Genomic DNA, 19,036 nt, shown 5'->3' on the forward strand with positions numbered 1-19,036 from the left:
AAAGACAAATTGAAAGGACCACAATCCTTAATGATAATGCTTTAATTTGCCACAGTAAAAGGCTCACAAAGAGCAGCAAAATTCCCCTCTTTCTCATAAACATCTCCAGTGTTTAGTCTGACTGACACCTGTGCTTTTGTAGGGTGTCATAATCACACCACACCATGGCTGGACTTAGGGAGCCAAGGTAATGTCTATGGAAGTGCAGAACGGTTCATAATAATGCCTGGAACGGAGCAAATGGAATGGCATCAAACACATTGGAAACCATTTTGGAATGTTAGGGGGATAGAGAACCTACTGGGCAGCGAGGGGAGGGGAGGGGAGGGGAGGGGGAGGTGAACAGTGATAATGGCCCACTTTTTAAAATTTTATTTAACCTTTATTTAACTAGGCAAGTCAGTTAAAAACGAATTCTTATTTACAATGCCGGCCAATCCCGGACAATGCTGGGACAATTGTGCGCCTCCCTACGGGACTCCCAATCACGGCCGGATCTGATACAGCCTGGATTCAAACCAGGGACTGTAGTGACACCTCTTGCACTGAGATGCAGTGCCTTAGACCGCTGCACCACCCGGGAGCCCTCTGAATGGTTAGAGTCTAGTAAACAATGTACCCTCCTTGTTGGGGAACCATTTAATTGTTTAGTGTGGCCCCCACCTATTGGTCCATGTTTGGGGGGGACACTACACATGCTCCTTTGCCCCCCAACCTTTCCTCCAACCAAACACGTAGAATGGCACGTTGTGGCTGACAGGCTAGATGCACTCATTGGTCGCTTAATCTAGTCACCCTAATCATTCAACCATTAGTCTTGAATACGGATTAGAGAGAGGGAGAGAAAGAGAGCACATCCTGCCTAGTTTGCTGTCTATTGCTGCCTCAGCCTCTCTTTGACAGAGCGAGAAAGAGAGAGAGAGAGGAGGGGGAGGAGAGAGATTGGGGATGTGCCGTGTGTGAGGGGAGGAGAAGGAGGGGTTTGGCTTCAGTGTGATGTGAATGAAATAGAATCAGAGTGAGGGAGGGAGACAGAACAAATCAACCTGCCTCTTTAGACTGAACAACGGAATGGAAGAGCTAAGCTCCTAGGCACACTGACCAGAGAGGAGTTTTATTTTGGGAGAGGGGAAGAAGGGAGCAGACGAGGGAAATCGAAGAGGGAGGAGGAGGAGAAAAAGCCTCAGCGTGGGGATAGATAGATAGCAGAAAAATGCTGTCATGGGGAGAGGGGGGAGGGAGGCTACAGAAAGGAACAGGATGATACCAGGCAGGTTGGAGCGGAGCTGAGATGTGGAGGTAAGCACTGTCTTTCTTTACTCAGAGCCTTCAGAATGCACACATTCCTAATTCCCTATATCCTATGTCTGGTGATGATGAATGTGATTGATTTGGTCAGGACACCCTCTATGTGAGCACGCATATGCTCTTGTTTCCTGTCGATTTCACCAGAGATTCAGATCATTCTGCCGTACAGAAGTGAGAGAGCAAAGGATGTGTCAACACAATGAACGGACGCTTTGTCAGGGGTAGAAAATGATGTCTGAGCGGCATTCTGCTATCTTCACGCTCGTCCCCACCCCCCACCCCCACCCCACCCCTCCGGTGTTCTGGGCTCGTTTAAAAACGGTGTTATGACATTGACATGAAGTCACTGCAGACCTTGCTGTAGGGCGCTCGGGGCTGCAGGACCCAGAGATGTGGGCCAGGTGGAGGAATGGAGGGAGGGAGGAAGAGACAGAGAGCACGCCAAAGACAGGGAGAATGAAAGAGGTGAATAGACAGGAACTATAGTGACACAGAAACAAAAAGGTAAGAGAAATAGGATAGACATATATGTGTACTTTTTTTTTTTTTACAGACTAATGTCTGCAGCCCCTGCCTGTTTTTGTGTGGGGGATGATAAAGAGGACTGAGAGGATACTGCATGTAATGTGCACAGACAATGATGGAATGGAAAATCAGAGCCGGGATCAGGGTGTTGTTTTCAAGGTGGCAAAGAAAAGGAGGGATGCGGGATATCCTTTTTTTTCTTTCATTTTGGCAGTGAGGGGGGTTGTGCTTTTTGGGGGTTGGGGATGCAAGGGATTGAGAGGGCTGGTGTAGAAGAGAAAGGGGGAACAAGGAGGGAGATGAAGAGGAGAGGGACGAGGGACAGCTTACATAAGCTAGTGCACTAAAAGGACTTGCCATTTCATTTCTTTTGCGCCAGATGAATCCTCCTATGTGGTGTTGTCATTAATGGACAATGGTATTCCTTATGATGATGAATGCACCGGGACTTGACATGGTGAAGTCCTTGTTCTCTTTCCTGAAGAGTGTGGTAGGCCGTGTGCTTGTCTAAATTTGATGGTCGTGGTCTTTGTGCGTTCCTGGCCAGATTGGCAGAGGGTGTGACGTTATCGGTCCTAGACTGTTAACCTAGATGGTTGGCCAGATGTGCCCATGGATATGTGTGTGTGTGTATGTATGTATGAAAGTCAATCTTCTGAAATCAAGCTCTATGAGAATGAATATACTGTATATGTGATAGGGGGTAACTGAAGCCAGATGATAACATCAGATTTGTTGGTGCCACCATGACACACAACCACTATCATTGCACACATAGCACATGGGTACAAGAGTCTGGTGACGCTTTGAGGTCACACTGCCAATGATGGGGACAGATGCCGGTTTTATCGAGGGAAACGGACCCTACCACAGTGCTTAAATTCTCATTAAATGCTTCTAAAATATTCAAAATAATTGATCATGTAAAAATAATAACAAAGTAATTACAAAATAGGATTACAAAAGGGCATTCAACTTGGGATCAAATGTATTGTTATTTTGAGTGTTCTTTGAGAAGGTTAGGCCAGATAAAATGTCCACTCTTAACAGACATTCAACTATTTAATGCAGCAATCCCAACCCGACAGTTATTTACTTGTCAGTCAAATGTAGGTTCATGGATATACCTGCCAGTATTTTAGTGTTAAATAGACTCCCATGTACTCAAACTACGAGAAAAAAAGGTATATTGTCTATTATTTGACAACATATCAGGAAAAAGCTTTGCCCTCAGACTTTTATAGTTTGTGGACAGTAGGGAGATAGTTATATTATTGTAGGTATAGAACAATCAGATGTGTATCTGTGACAGAAATATGTCTGTTCTAGTTAAAGTCGTGAAGCACTCAGGCGCTCTCAAAAAGAACACTTTTTCTTAGAACATGTTAAAAATGTGGCGCTTTAAATATGCTGTTTTGACCCAAATGATGGGAACCTGCCGTTGGCGTCAGAGCATGTACGTGTCTATATTTATTCATCTAGCTAGGACTAGTATTGTCACAGTAGGGAGCTATAAAAACCTGTGGGTGTCTGGGACTCTTTTTAAATATGAGAGGCTCTCTGTAAGTCAGCAGGGACCTGTGGCACAAATTCTTCAGCTGAGTGGGAGGAAAGGAGAGGCTGAACAGCTAGTCTCTGTGATCGATCAGGCCCACTTGAATTTCCTGCACAATCAAACTGCTACATCACTGTCCATTCCTACACCAGCCCCTGACCACAGAGGACAGATCTATTAAACAAAATTGTGTTCCATAGTAAGAGGCATCTGATGAATCAAGGGTGTGCGTACAGAACCACTTGACCTCTTAAATGTATAGATGAAATGTAAAGGAACTGTTACATGTTTGTCCTTTGCCAGTTTAATAAGTGGAGATCCTTAAAACATTGAAGGCCAAAATGACTTATATGATGTTGATGGAAATAATAGTGAGAGCAGCGGTAGTACACATTTGCGCCGCAGGATGCTAGCAGAGCCCCGGGGCTGACAGACCCTGCTTGTCTCAGAGGTACTAAAGCTGTGTGTCACCCAGGATTTCAACTCCAGATCACACCGCTGCACTCTTTGCATACCAAATTGTATTTCAATGCCAAAAGCAACTCCTCTCCATTGGACCGCTGCAGCGTATAGCCTCTCAACAGTCAACCAACCGTCTTCACACAGCACAACATAGACAGGCGCCTGTCTGACAACAACCCGAGGCTTGTAAAAATGCTATTCAATCTACGTTGAGCCTACTGTGCTCCACGAGAGATGAAAGTCACCATGGTGCTCCCGCCGTGCCGTGACAAACTGACCTATTTCTACTCTCATCTTTTATGCAAGGACAAATGACAAATCCGAGCGAGAATGACTAAGACTATAGTAAATAGATTTCAGTGGTGTCTTAGGAGAAATAATCAATATGTCCAATCAACATGGATCAATGTTACCGGGCAGATTATACTCTCCTCTAAAACATGAGTCAGCACCACACCATCTCCCTCATTTGGAGCCATTTTGGGTGACTAGGCCCAGTCTCTCTATCTCTCCTTGTGAGCAGTATGTCTGTGTGACTGAGGTAGGCTGGTGGCCCAGCAGTGCCACCCCCTCTGAGCAGAGCATAGGATGGTAGGATGGTGGATGGCAGTGTAAGCCACTGGGTGGATCCACTAATCGGCTTGTGCTCTCTTTTGTCACCTGTCCTCTGTGGCCATGCTCTTAATGGGAGCTCAGCCCTCTCTGGAGTGGAGTCACCCTCAGATTTATGTCCCTGGGCTCTAGCCGGCCTATAGCTCTGCTCTGCTGCACAGGACCTGACTGCACAATGAGCAGAACAGGAGAGGAGAGAAAAAGGAGAAAGAGAAAGTGATGGGAGGGAGGGAATGAAGGAAAGGAGAGAGAGGCAGAGAGGAGGATTGGAAAGAGAGATGGTGAGAAGTAAATCAGGTACTGTGTTTGTGCAACTGGAAGGAACATGTTTCAACCTGTATTGGCTTGTTGTAAAACTTCTCTAAATTAACATGTTTCAACCCATATTGGTTTGTTGTTTAACTTCTCTATATTAAGTCGTAATGCAGGTCGAAACGTGTTCTTTCCAGTCCCACAAATGTTTGTGTTTTATTTATAATTAGGATTGTGATAAAGATTATTTTAAGATGGCATAAGTTGAATGAAAGCATGGCTTCTGTAAATTTGAATAAATTCACACTAGTGGTGGTTGGTCATGTCACATGTTGATCCCTTGATACAGATTTGCATACTGTAAATAACCCAATAGTCAGAAATAGTGTAGGCAGTGTGTGTGGAGTTTACTGTCGTCAGTATTATTAATCAACCAGTTATATCATACATACACTAAAAAACACACACAAACGCCTACTGTCCTCTTTGTTCCGATTCCCATTATAGGAGAAGTGCACTCAGTGACATTCAGTGGTGCTGAAAGAGATCTAACTCAATACACTCCCACAACATCACTACTTCCCCATCCTGAGCAAAGATAGATCAAAAAGGTAGAAAACAACCCTGCACGGAGAATCTGTCAGGGGAAAACACCACAGGAACATTACCACAATATCACATCAATGGGTACATACATACAATATAGTGAAAATCATTACTGCTCTAGCCATGTGGAAAAAGCACTTCATAGTTTTTCTGTACGTCATGCTACAGTCAAGTAGAGGGAAATAGTCATTGTGAAACTGGCTGTGTTTGCATGTTAATGGCATTGGCAGTAAAGAGAGAGAGAGAGAGCGAGAGAGAGAAAGAAACAGAGTTACCAATGAGAAGGGTTAGCTGTGGCACTGGCAGATCTGTTTCACGCCTGTCTGTCCTGCCCTTGTGTGTGCCCCTGAGGCTCGGCTCAGACAGCCACCGCACAGGAAACACACAGACAGGATGTGACCTCACAGACTGAGGTGGGGGGGCCTCATAGCTAGGTCAGAAACACTGAGCATAGTGCACTAGCAAGCTCCGATACTCTCCTTTAGTAATTATCATTACTTATCATCACTTAGTTTCTACACTGATACTCTCCTTTAGTCATTATCATTACTTATCATCACTTAGTTACTACACTGATACTCTCCTTTAGTCCTTATCATTACTTATCATCACTTAGTTACTACACTGATCCTCTCCTTTAGTCATTATCATTACTTATCATCACTTAGTTACTCCACTGATACTCTCCTTTAGTTAGTCATTATCATTACTTATCATCACTTAGTTAATACACTGATACTCTCCTTTAGTCCTTATCATCACTTAGTTACTACACTGATACTCTCCTTTAGTCATTATCATTACTTATCATCACTTAGTTACTACACTGATACTCTCCTTTAGTCCTTATCATTACTTATCATCACTTAGTTACTACACTGATACTCTCCTTTAGTTAGTCATTATCATTACTTATCACCACTTAGTTACTACACTGATCCTCTCCTTTAGTTAGTCATTATCATTACTTATCATCACTTAGTTACTACACTGATACTCTCCTTTAGTTAGTCATTATCATTACTTATCATCACTTAGTTACTACACTGATCCTCTCCTTTAGTCATTATCATTACTTATCATCACTTAGTTACTACACTGATCCTCTCCTTTAGTCATTATCATTACTTATCATCACTTAGTTACTACACTGATACTCTCCTTTAGTTAGTCATTATCATTACTTATCATCACTTAGTTAATACACTGATACTCTCCTTTAGTCCTTATCATTACTTATCATCACTTAGTTACTACACCGATACTCTCCTTTAGTTAGTCATTATCATTACTTATCACCACTTAGTTACTACACTGATCCTCTCCTTTAGTTAGTCATTATCATTACTTTTCATCACTTAGTTACTACACTGATACTCTCCTTTAGTTAGTCATTATCATTACTTATCATCACTTAGTTACTACACTGATCCTCTCCTTTAGTAATTATCATTACTTATCATCACTTAGTTACTACACTGATCCTCTCCTTTAGTCATTATCATTACTTATCATCACTTAGTTACTACACTGATACTCTCCTTTGGTTAGTCATTATCATTACTTATCATCACTTAGTTACTACACTGATATTCTCCTTTAGTTAATCATTATCATTACTTATCATCACTTAGTTACTACACTGATCCTCTCCTTTAGTCATTATCATTACTTATCATCACTTAGTTACTACATTGATACTCATCTTTAGTCATTATCGTTACTTAGCATCACTTAGTTTCTACACTGATCCTCTCCTTTAGTCATTATCATTACTTATCATCACTTATTTACTACACTGATACTCTCCTTTAGTTAGTCATTATCATTACTTAACATCACTTAGTTACTACACTGATCCTCTCCTTTAGTCATTATCATTACATATCATCACTTAGTTACTGCATTGATACTCATCTTTAGTCATTATCATTACTTATCATCACTTAGTTACTACACTGATCCTCTCCTTTAGTTAGTCATTATCATTACTTATCATCACTTAGTTAATACACTGATACTCATCTCCAGTTCCACTCCCAATATTATTCCAAATCCAACCAGACAGTAGCTTCTGTGTCTGTTTACTTTATTATCATACCTTACAAAAGCTCTTGCCATTGATTTCAACTAAATCAATGTGCTTGGGTTACAGTCTCTTTCTCGCTCTCCACTCCCTTTAAGAGGCATTAATGGTTTGGTGACACTCTGATGGTTGAACTATGAAGCATGACACACACAAACAGATGTAGCCTGCACATGGAAAATAGCAAAATTAGCTTGTGTCATCAGGCTCAGTTAGCATATTGGCATGTAGTTCCAGGGCAATGTAAAGAGTACATAGGGGAGACAGAGCCATACGTTGATGTTGAGGCTAGAGAGAGCAGCAGGATGGCTTGTCTGATGCCAGGTATCTACCTATGAGGTGGAAGACAGGCAACCGTAACCACTGTCCTTTCAGTCAGTCACCAGGGTAGCTGTTTAGGCCCCTTGCTTTTCTCAATCTTTACCAATGACATGCCACTGGCATTGAGTGTGTCTATGTATGCAGATGACTCAACACTATACACGTCAGCTACTACAGCGACTGAAATGACTGCAACACTCAACAAAGAGCTGCAGTCAGTTTCGGAAAGGGTGGCAGGGAATAAGTTAGTCCTAAATATTTCCAAAACTAAAAGCATTTGGGACAAATCATTCACTAAACCCTAAACCTCAACTACATCTCGTAATGAATAATGTGGAAAGTGAGCAAGTTGAGGTGACTAAACTGCTCTGAGTAACCCTGGTTTGTTAACTGTCGTGGTCAAACATGTTGATACAACAGTAGCTAAGATGGGGAGAAGTCTGTCCATAATAAAGCCCTGCTCTGCCTGCCTTTTTAACAACACTATCAACAAGGCAGGTCCTACAGGCCCTAGTTTTGTCGCATCTAGACTCCTGTTCAGTAGTGTGGCCAGGTGCCACAAAGAGGGACTTGGGAAAATTACAGTTGGCTCAGAACAGGGCAGCACGGCTGGCCCTTAAATGTACACGGAGAGCTCACATTAATGACATGCATGTCAATATCTCATGGCTCAAAGTGGATGAAAGATTGACTTCATCACTACTTGTTTTTGTAAGAATTGTTGACATGCTGAATGCACCCAGCTGTCTGTTTAAACTACTGGCACACAGCTCGGACACTCATGTATACCCCACAAGACGTACCACCAGAGGTCTCTTCACAGTCCCCAAGTCCAGAACAGACTATGGGAGGCTCACAGTACTGCATAGAACCATGACTACATAGAACTCTATTCCACATCAGGTAACTGATGCAAGCAGTAGAATCAGATTTAAAAAGCAGGTACAAATACACCTTATGGAACAACGGGGACTGTGAAGAGACACACACAAAGGTACAGACACATGCATACGCACACATTGTGATATTGTTGTATGGCGGTATTGTTGTATGGTGAACCTGTGTTGTGGATATGTGGTGGTGTAGAGATGTTACATGATGTACTGTTTTATCTTTAGCTCATTCAGTACAAACATAGTTCACTGTTTTATATGTAATGTGGGTGCTTTGGTGTGTTTGGACCCCAGGAAGAGTAGCTTCTGCCTTGGATCCCTAATGTATACAAATATAATGTCATGCAGAACATTGGTTACAAGAGGACAGACCCTGATGCAGCTGGTGTTGTTTTAGGGACAAAACACAAGTTAAATTATAACCAATCAACATTAGGTCTCATAGGGGTGGTTAGAGTAGAGATTCATAATTAAAGAATTTGGGGTCATACGCAGAGCTTAGCTGGGTAGGTGTGTGTGTGTGTGTGGGGGTGGGTGTGTGTGTGTGAGAGAGAGAGAGAGAGAGAGAGAGAGAGAGAGAGTGTAGGCGGTGCAGCCGTTTCAGGAGGACCAGGCTTAATTTCGAAGCACAATAGCGGGGATAGTGAGGAAGTGAGGGAGGCCAGTGTCTCTTCCTCTCTGAGAGGACAGGGTAGGGGTGACAGTTCAGACTGCTAGAAATGCTATTGGTGGACAGTCTCTCGGCCTCAGAGCCAGCTGCACAGATAGGAGAGGAAGAACAGTGTGCAGTTCAGCTTCACATAATAGCAGCAGTGATGAAGTGAGGGTCAGTTCCCCTCTCAATTTTGTCACACACATACACCCCCACACACACGCCTGCACACACAAGTGCACACCCCCCCACACACGCACAGAGATAGAAAGTCACAGGCAGAATCACACAGTGCAGTTGTAGAGGGACAGCTGTTCTTCCTGCCACTGTGGCGTTTACGCTCTTTCATAGAGTCAGCAAAGGCACACAAAGAACGACACAGACACATTCACTCTGACCAACTCTTGCACGCATGCCATGCACTCCCATATACCCACACAATAAAGTCCTTTGAGCATGCGAATTACCAATACCATAGTGAAAATGTTCCAATGCTTTATCACAGTGATGATTGATGCACGTACTAATGTAAGATGGCATAGAGCGAGAGAGACAAAGATGTATCATCCCCAAGGGCGTAGGAGCCGGGGGGGACAGGGGGGACATGTCTCCCCCACCCCCCACTGTTAGAAGCAGGTAAAACACGCTAGAGAGTCACCACATTTATTGAGTGATTTTTATTTTTAAATGGCCTCCGCTGCTGGAACGTGAGTTTCCCCGCCCCCACTGACTGCTTCATTCTCACTCTTGGTTGTTACAAGCAGTGTGGCAGTGTGTGGTTTCCTTTTCCTTCATCTTGTTCAATTGATGCCATGCACCTGCAAATAAGATTGCTCAGATGTGCGAGTGCCTTTTTGTAAGTGTGTGAGTGATAGAAATAGCACTGTGCAGCACCACCATCATTATTCACTGCACCGGGTAAAGTAACTTATGAAATCTACTTTGAAACAAAAGTATATACCTCACACACATGGTCATGGGCTTAAGAAACGTGTACCATGTTGTAAGGCCTGGGTGTCGGAGTGTGAAGTCAAAGCGCAGGAAACAGCAGGTGCAAATACAAATGTTCTTTAATGAACACGGACAAACTAGGCCACCCTACTAACACACTGGGTGTACTTCTTAACCAACCCCAGACACGGGGGAAACGAACACAGTCCAGTAAACACGTAGCACAAAACCAACACCACTACTTACAAACAAACAATCCCGCACAAAGAACATGTCACCTGTACCATGTCAGATATAGAGTTGAAATGTATTACATTTTGTGTTTGCATCCCAATATTAAACGTTATATACAACAAAATTGTTTGACATAGATACACCAGATTTTCAGTTTTTTACATTTTTTATGATGAGGCAACTAGGTCATTTTACTGCAGGAAAGGGCTACGATTTGTCTGTATCCTTTTCTCAAAAGTGACTACAAATTAGCATTTAACTTCTCTAGGGTAGGGTGCAGTATTCGGAATTTTGGATGAAAAGCATGCCCAAATTAAACTGCCTGCTTCTCGGGCCCAGAACATATGATATGCATATAACTGGTAGATTTGGATAGAAAACACTCTAAAGTTTCCAAAACTGTTAAAATAGTGTCTGTGAGTATAACAGAACTGATTTGGCAGGCGAAAACCTGAGAAAAATCCATTCGGGAAGTAGTTTTTTGGGGGGTTTTGTAGTTTTCTATTCAATGCCATTACAGTATCCATTGACTTAGGACTCAAATTGCAGTTCCTATGCCTTCCACTAGATGCCAACAGTCTTTAGAAATTGTTTCAGGCTTGTATTCTGAAGAATGAGGAAGTAAGAGCAGTCTGAATGAGTGGACCCTAAAGTGTCACAGAGCTTTTTCATGCGCGTGACCGAGAGAGTGCCTTTCTTGTTTACCTTTTATATTGACGACGTTATTGTCCGGTTGAAATATGATCGATTATTTAGGCTAAAAACAACCCGAGGATTGAATATAAACATCGTTTGACATGTTTCTATGAACTTTACGGATACAATTTAGATTTTTTGTCTGCCTGTTTTGACTGCGTTTGAGCCTGTGGATTACTGAAGAAAATGCGCGAACAAAACAGAGGTGTTTGGATATAAAGAGACTTTATCGAACAAAAGGAACATTTATTGAGTAAATTAATGTCTGCTGAGTGCAACCATATGAAGATCATCAAATGTAAGGGATTCATTTTATCTCTATTTATGACTTGTGTAACTCTTCTACTTGGCTGGTTACTGTTTGTAATGATTTGTCTCTTGGGCTATGTTCTCAAATAATCGTAAGGTATGCTTTCGCCGTAAAGCATTTTAAAAATCTGACACCGTGGTTGGATTCACAAGAAGTTAATCTTTAAACCTATGTAAAATATGTTTTGTTTTCTGAATTTTTATAATGAGTATTTCTGTATTTGAATTTGGCGCCCAGCAGTTTCACTGGCTGTTGAAGAGGTGGGACACTAAAACCTTTTTATTTAATTTTTTATTTATATCCTGGAGCCTGCCCCTTTTTAAGCCATGTGTGTGAGGTGTGAACTTATGTTTAGCTAAATGTGTCCCCATGTCAGAGTCGCTCCTACGCCCCTGATCATAACTCTTTTGTTGGTAGTTTCAGTAAAAGAGGAAGTCAGGGTTAGATGCACAGACAATGTTATAGAAAGAGCCATTTCTGAACCAACTTCCTCTTTCTGCCTTTCACTGAAATAGGAGGTAACATCAGATTTAAACATGCTTAGTTCATGACATATTGTACATTTAAATGTTTCAATAAGCATGGTAAAACACAGATGCAATATGTTTTATCAATGATCAGAATAACAGTAAAACTGGCAAATACTTTTGTTTCCACACACACACACACACACACACACACACACACACACACACACACACACACACACACACACACACACACACACACACACACACACACACACACACACACACACACACACACACCACACACGCACACACACACACACACACACAAACGCTTCTTTGGTATCAGAGATTTCCAAAGAGGAAGGGACTCATAAGAACTGAGACTGTTTTACAGTATCGAATCCAAAACTTCAGACTTCAACTGTGAGATGACTAAATTGGAGCTTTCTCACACACTTATTTATAGAAGTCACACAGACACACACGATATGGCAGTACACAATTCCATGTACAGTTCTTTGTGATAACAAAGCTATGGATATGGCTGATGTTTTGGACGGCCCAGGTCCAAGTCCCATGGTCAGAGAGTGGGCTTGGGGGGCTGCCTCATGAATTATTCAACACCGTCTAACTCTAGCCCCCTCTTTTCCCCCTCATTAATAATTGATAGCACGACAGACATATGTTCCATTTCTGAAGGACAGATTTGCGGGAGGACAGCCTCCTCTCAAAATGAACCTGTTTTCAGTTGTCTTCAGCAGATGCTAACATCAGCACAGCCTAAAGGTGGGCTTGACCTCCACAGACCAACAGCAGAAACAGATGCCCAGTACACTTTGTCACAAGGTCCCCCGCTGGAGGACACACAGGCAGAGAGCAGCCAAACACACTCTGCAAGGTGACATTAAAGGCTTAGCAAAATGACATTGGAAATGAGAGGTGACAATCATTTTTTTTTGTGTGTCCAGTGTGACCAATACTTTAAACCCACGAGGGCAGGAAGGTAGAAGGTTGGGAAGTGATAAGAAGCATGTATGGAAGGCAGGGAGGGTCGTGTATTTGCACTCCCACTGACTGCTGTGACTCAGCCTGGAGACGTCCCAGAAGCAGTCAGGGAGACTACCTGTTGTCCTCATTACCATCACGCTATCATCTGTCAATTGCCACTCCTCAGATCAACATCTGACCTCTGGGACGCGATCATGTGATCCTGTACAGGGTGGTCCTAAGAACCTTTCCACTTCCCTCCTTCCCCTCTGCCACCTTGACAGCTAACCTCTACTCTAAGTCAATCTATTGAGTAGAGGAACGATGGGTTTTTGGAGACCAACAACTCAGACAGACATCTGCTAACTCTATGAAATAAATAAAAACCGAGATAGAATGTGGGACAAAAGGAGTGTGCCAGAACCAATCACTTAGCAGTCTCTGGACCTGGCCCAGACCCTACTCAGCGGGCAGAAGCAGAGGGGAAGGATGAAGGGTGATTGGAGGAAGTGTGAGGGAGTAGCAGCATTGGGATTACTTTATTTCCTGAAACCAATTTTGTGTGCAATAACACACCCACTGGCTGTTTTTAGTCTTTGAAACCCGTTTTGTGTTTCCAATGACATGGTAGTTATGCAGTGTGAATCCAAATGTATCAGGCAGAGCTGGGATCAATAACAGGCCCTGGGATTGGCTGCTGGGCACAGTGAGAACACGGTTAATTAGCTCAATTTTCCTAAATCAATCATCCCTAATAGTCGATTTAGGCACTAACGTATCGTAATCACCAATCACTGTGATTTGGAGGTCAGAGGTTGCAGAGCTGGTGGCAGTACTGTGATTTAGAGGTCAGAGGTTGCGTAGCTGGTGGCAGTACTGTGATTTGGAGGACAGAGGTTGCAGAGCTGATGTCAGTACTGTGTTTTGGAGGACAGAGTTGCAGAGCTGGTGGCAGTACTGTGTTTTGGAGGACAGAGGTTGCAGAGCTGGTGGCAGTACTGTGTTTTGGAGGACAGAGGTTGCAGAGCTGGTGGCAGTACTGTGTTTTGGAGGACAGAGGTTGCGTAGCAGTCAGTACCGTGATTTGGAGGACAGAGGTTGTGTAGCAGTCAGTACTGTGATTTGGAGGACAGAGATTGCAGAGCTGGTGGTAGTACTGTGTTTTGGAGGACAGAGGTTGCGTAGCAGTCAGTACCGTGATTTGGAGGACAGAGGTTGCGGAGCAGTCAGTACCGTGATTTGGAGGACAGAGGTTGCGGAGCAATCAGTACTGTGATTTGGAGGACAGAGATTGCAGAGCTGGTGGTAGTACTGTGTTTTGGAGGACAGAGGTTGCGTAGCAGTCAGTACCGTGATTTGGAGGACAGAGGTTGCGGAGCAGTCAGTACCGTGATTTGGAGGACAGAGGTTGCGTAGCAGTCAGTACCGTGATTTGGAGGACAGAGATTGCAGAGCTGGTGGTAGTACTGTGTTTTGGAGGACAGAGGTTGCGTAGCTGGTGGTAGTACTGTGTTTTGGAGGACAGAGGTTGCGTAGCAGTCAGTACCGTGATTTGGAGGACAGAGATTGCAGAGCTGGTGGTAGTACTGTGTTTTGGAGGACAGAGGTTGCGTAGCTGGTGGTAGTACTGTGATTCAGCATAGAATACTAGTATGCAATGAGGAAAATTGTATAACACACAATGTTGCTCTGAGGTCTAGTGACACGTATTCTTGGAATCCTTGTTATCGTATCGCACTTCTCTGCAGTTCTAATGAGGGTTTTTGAAATCATTCCAGAAGTACAGAAATACATACTCTTGATGGCCTTTGGTTTGAGTTATCATAGTAATCTGTCCTGCTCCCAATTTCAAGAGATCATTTTAATCCCACATGTGCGTGGAGAACCATGAGCCAAAAACAGAAACAGATCAGGGGAGCCAGATATTTTCAACGGCAGATTGCGTCGTCAGTAACGTCATATAGCTGTTTAATAACACAGGAACCAGTTTCTATCTTCGATAGTAACATACAATAGAATCTATGAGCCCATCAAGGATCTGTAAACCTAGACGCCTACTGAAACCTTCCATAAGGAACCAGTTTCTATCTTCAACAGAGATAGTAACATACAATAGAATCTATGAGCCCATCAAGGATCTGTAAACCTAGACGCCTACTGAAACCTTCCATAAGGAACCAGTTTCTATCTTCAACAGAGATAGTAACATACAATAGAATCTATGAGCCCATCAAGGATCTGTAAACCTAGACGCCTACTGAAACCTTCCATAAAGAAACAGTTTAGCACCTGATAGGTCTGATATGGCCATGGGGCGGATACCAATCCTGGTCATTGATCACATTGAATGACTGCCTATGGTGAGCTTTTCCCCCAGAGCTGGGCCTGAAGGAAATACATTTCAAGCATGTACCCTACTGTAGGCTACACCAAATACAATATATCATTTAATTTATTCATAAATGCTTTTGTTGTTGCTGTTTTTCCCCCTCAAAACGATTTTCTGATGAGAAAGAGCTTAAAAACGCATCAGATGTAATCTTCATGTGAGATGTAGGTCAGGAGTTGAACAGAGACTTATGGTTAGTAGGCTGAAGGCTGCCTGGTCTCTCTCTGATACAACAGTCCAGTTAGCCATGATGGGAGGGGGAGATATGATGATGACACCCTTCCTCTGAGGGTTAATAAGGTCAGGATGCATGTGACATCACTTCCTGCTGTACAGGACGCAGTCTCGAAAGGGAGGAGGGGTCAGAGATGGTGCAAAAAGAAAAGTGTCCAGGAAACATGGCGGCCCTATGATTCCCTTTTCATAGTAACATCCGGACAGCACACACCCTGGAGCCTTGTCCTGGGTCTAACATGTACCCCAAACAGGATGGGAACCCCACTGCGCTGAACACTCATGCCTCCGAAGCACCTAGGTCAGAGCAGAGCTTGTGAAAGACACTAGAAAACATGAGCCCAACACAGACCTGTGTTCAAATAAATTATTTCAAATACCATTTTAAATACCTGGGTTAAATGAATGGGAGTGTATTTGAGTCTGCTAAAGTACCAAGGGGCTGACAGCACAGTCCTGATAGAATGACTGGTTCAACACAGGTCACACAGAGAGCCAAGATACTCGGGATAGAGGCTGAGATCTGAGATCATTAGCAGCCACTCACAGCTAGCAGTGTTTTATCAGCATGGTTAGACACTGCATCAAACACCAGTGTCCTAGCTTAATGATGTAGTGAGGCAGTGCATGCCTGGTTTGGCTTCCGAGGTACTGAGACTGCTCTGCTCTCTGGTTTCATGAGAGGATGTGTGGACTGTGAAGTGGGCCCGCTGAACTGTCACGATGAACGTTCCCAATCTTCAGAAAGTCCTGGAGAGCCCTTTAATCCCCTGGCTGCATGTTTTGGGTAATCCCTCTTTGCTTAATCTTTTGATAGAAGAGGAAAAATACTGTAATTTGTCGGTTATTGTGATTTACTGTAATATGAACTTTATACGTACAATATAGTGAAGTATGCGTATTGATCTCTTAAAGGGACATTTCACAATTTTTCAACTTCAAATTCATCATCTCCAGCACCACCCCAACATCAACATTTGTGAAATGTGCACGTTTCTAGGTTTTGTAATAAAAGATATAGAGGATCATAAGTGTTGTTGGGGTGGTGCTGGAAATTATGAATATGAAGTAGATTTTTTTTAAATGTCCCTTTAGGCGTTTCAAATGAAAAACATTAACCAAAAACATTAACCAATTTTCTATAAAGTCGCAAAACTTAGGTAAAGGTACAGTGCTCTACCTTTTGTTTGAACGAAAGCCCAAATGCAGATCTAACAATAATATAGGAAGTGACAGATGTGACCGCAGAACTATGTTAGTTCACATGGCCTTTAGGGTGGGGGGACCATTCTCGCTATAACTTTGTTTTTATAACTAATACAATCAACAGAGTCACTCGTTACCCTGTTAGACACAGAAACCACCAGACATGTTGGATAGTAGTCTGTGGAGGATGGAGAAGTGAACCTCTGCAGCTATGCACAGAAGTGACATGAGGAGGAAGTTGTGGTCACCGTAGACCCCTATTGCGTAGTTGAACCAGAAGTCTCACTGGGCAGTTAGAGAACAGCACATATAGTACTGGACTAGTTAAAGCTTCCCTTTATCAGTCTGACTCCTTACTTTAGTATACCGTATGTCCCGCCTAGGGCCCCCAAAAGGCTAGGGTAGGCCCTGATCTTTGTCGACCCACAGAACATGGGAGTAGAAGGATTTGACTGCAGGGCAGGTTCCTCTGCAGGCATTTATATGGTTTTGACTAAACCACTGCATTTCCAGCTTTACTGTAAGCTGGCAATCAATTTATAATGCATGAGACTGAAAACAGAGACTGGATTGATCAAATATTTAGCATGTGTTATTGTGTTGTTAAAAGAGATGAATTAAATGAATGGCCACTTGTTGTGGATGGATGCAGCGTTTGATATTGTTGATTGCGTGCTTACAATCAATCTGTCATTGGTTCACTAAAAGCACCAGGGAACTATCGAGTGGCTCCAGGGGGAACGCATGGCTATACAGTGGATGTACAGCCACTCCATACATGCTCAGTGTGTATTCAAAGAACACACAAATGCTGTAGTCCTTTTTCTAATTTCAGACAAAATACAGTATTTCAAAGAATTCTATCCTAAACTATTTTGCATACCCAGCTATCACCTTCAGAGTACACATTGTTTCATCTTGATTCCCACAAGTCCGGACACTATGCTGAGAAATTCAGAGACCTTGGATGGAAAGTAAGTGGCTGGGCTTGGTACCAGCAGAGAGATGGAAGCTGCTGCCTGTCATCGAACACGTCTCTTAACCTGATTTGCTTCAGTAAAAAAAAAATTTCAAAGAACTGAAGAAATTGATATTATCCAGAAAATATATCAGAGTGAGTTGCTGTGGTTAAGGACATCCAGTACATAGCTTGAGAAATGTCAGAAAGCATGTCCAAACATGTTGTCATGTTTACATGCCACCATGGTCTAAAATATTGTATCTTTGCAACCAGGCACAAGGAGATTGTTCCGTTATGGGGACAGAAGGTAAATTGCAATTCTCCAATATTCAGTCAATATCTGGAGTAACTGTTTACATTCAATTGTGCAGAGGCAGAGAGAGCAAGAGAGAGAGAGAGAGAGAGAGATTACTCCCTCACTCACCAGTCACCTCAACATCTCTGCAGCATTCTGTGCTAACGCGCACCGGGAAACATGCGTGTGAGCTGCGTCGCTGCACCTGCTCTCGAGGCTGCAAATCATCTCGAGACAGGAGATGCATGAGAAATAGCGAGACAGGAAGCTGCCTTTAGAATGAAGAAGAATCTAATATTTGTATTAAAGACCAACTGGTTTCCGATATCGTATGATTGACGTCAATTTTACCAGAGAGAAGGGAACAAAGAAAAGGGATGCCAGGAACCGAGGCAATTCATTTGAAAACAACCTATTTTCGCCTGTGAGTTAACCTGAAACAAATTGTCTGTAATGAGAAAGAATTAGGATGTTTAGAATAAGTGTAGATCATGAAATGCCACCTATGAATAGTGGCCCTCATTTAAGCAATAGACTGGCCTGTCACTTATTGACGGAAGTCTTACTCTATCATTTCCTGTAGGGTACCTTGGTTAATTTCGAGACAGAAAGAATGTAGATATTTACGTACTGGTTATCCTACAATTGTTTTGTTATGTTATTCAATAAAAAAGCCTCCCTCTATGGGACTAAATGGCCCCTGAATATTAGTATGTTAAAATCCACTTTATACGTTTAATTTTGGCATTTTTATTTAATTGACTCTTACAAGCTAAAGTCTAGATGTCATATTTTAATTAAATAAATCAAATATCGGAACAAAATGACATTGGACATCTCACTATTAATATCCTCACTAAATTGAGGTTTTGATGTACAGACCCTCTTTTTATTTTTGCCCTTCTAGGTCCAAATCATCCTAAAGTATCTCAACATTGATTGTGTAACTCAAAGGAGTTGCTTATAGTTGATTTGGACATGATTTTGAAAATGCTAATATAGGTACCATTGCCTTGCATTGACTTGCATTG

The 19,036-nt window shown here is 42.7% G+C and overlaps 1 protein-coding gene across 8 annotated transcripts in view; it reads left to right on the forward strand.

The window, feature by feature from the left end:
- The first annotated feature begins 923 nt into the window (after positions 1 to 923).
- The window catches only part of LOC129868931 (signal-induced proliferation-associated protein 1-like), a 42,228-nt gene continuing 24,115 nt past the window's right edge, over positions 924 to 19,036 (forward strand). For 2 of the 8 annotated variants that reach the window (XM_055943287.1, XM_055943286.1), the window contains exon 1: positions 924 to 1,299. The gene's annotated coding sequence lies outside the window, so the exon portion shown is untranslated. Of the gene's footprint in view, positions 1,300 to 1,633; positions 1,813 to 18,176; positions 18,430 to 19,036 lie in introns of those variants that run through there. The other 6 variants (XM_055943279.1, XM_055943281.1, XM_055943280.1 and 3 more) reach the window with 3 other exon arrangements.

Source organism: Salvelinus fontinalis, chromosome 13 (assembly GCF_029448725.1).
Source record: "Salvelinus fontinalis isolate EN_2023a chromosome 13, ASM2944872v1, whole genome shotgun sequence".
NCBI classification, from domain to species: domain Eukaryota; kingdom Metazoa; phylum Chordata; class Actinopteri; order Salmoniformes; family Salmonidae; genus Salvelinus; species Salvelinus fontinalis.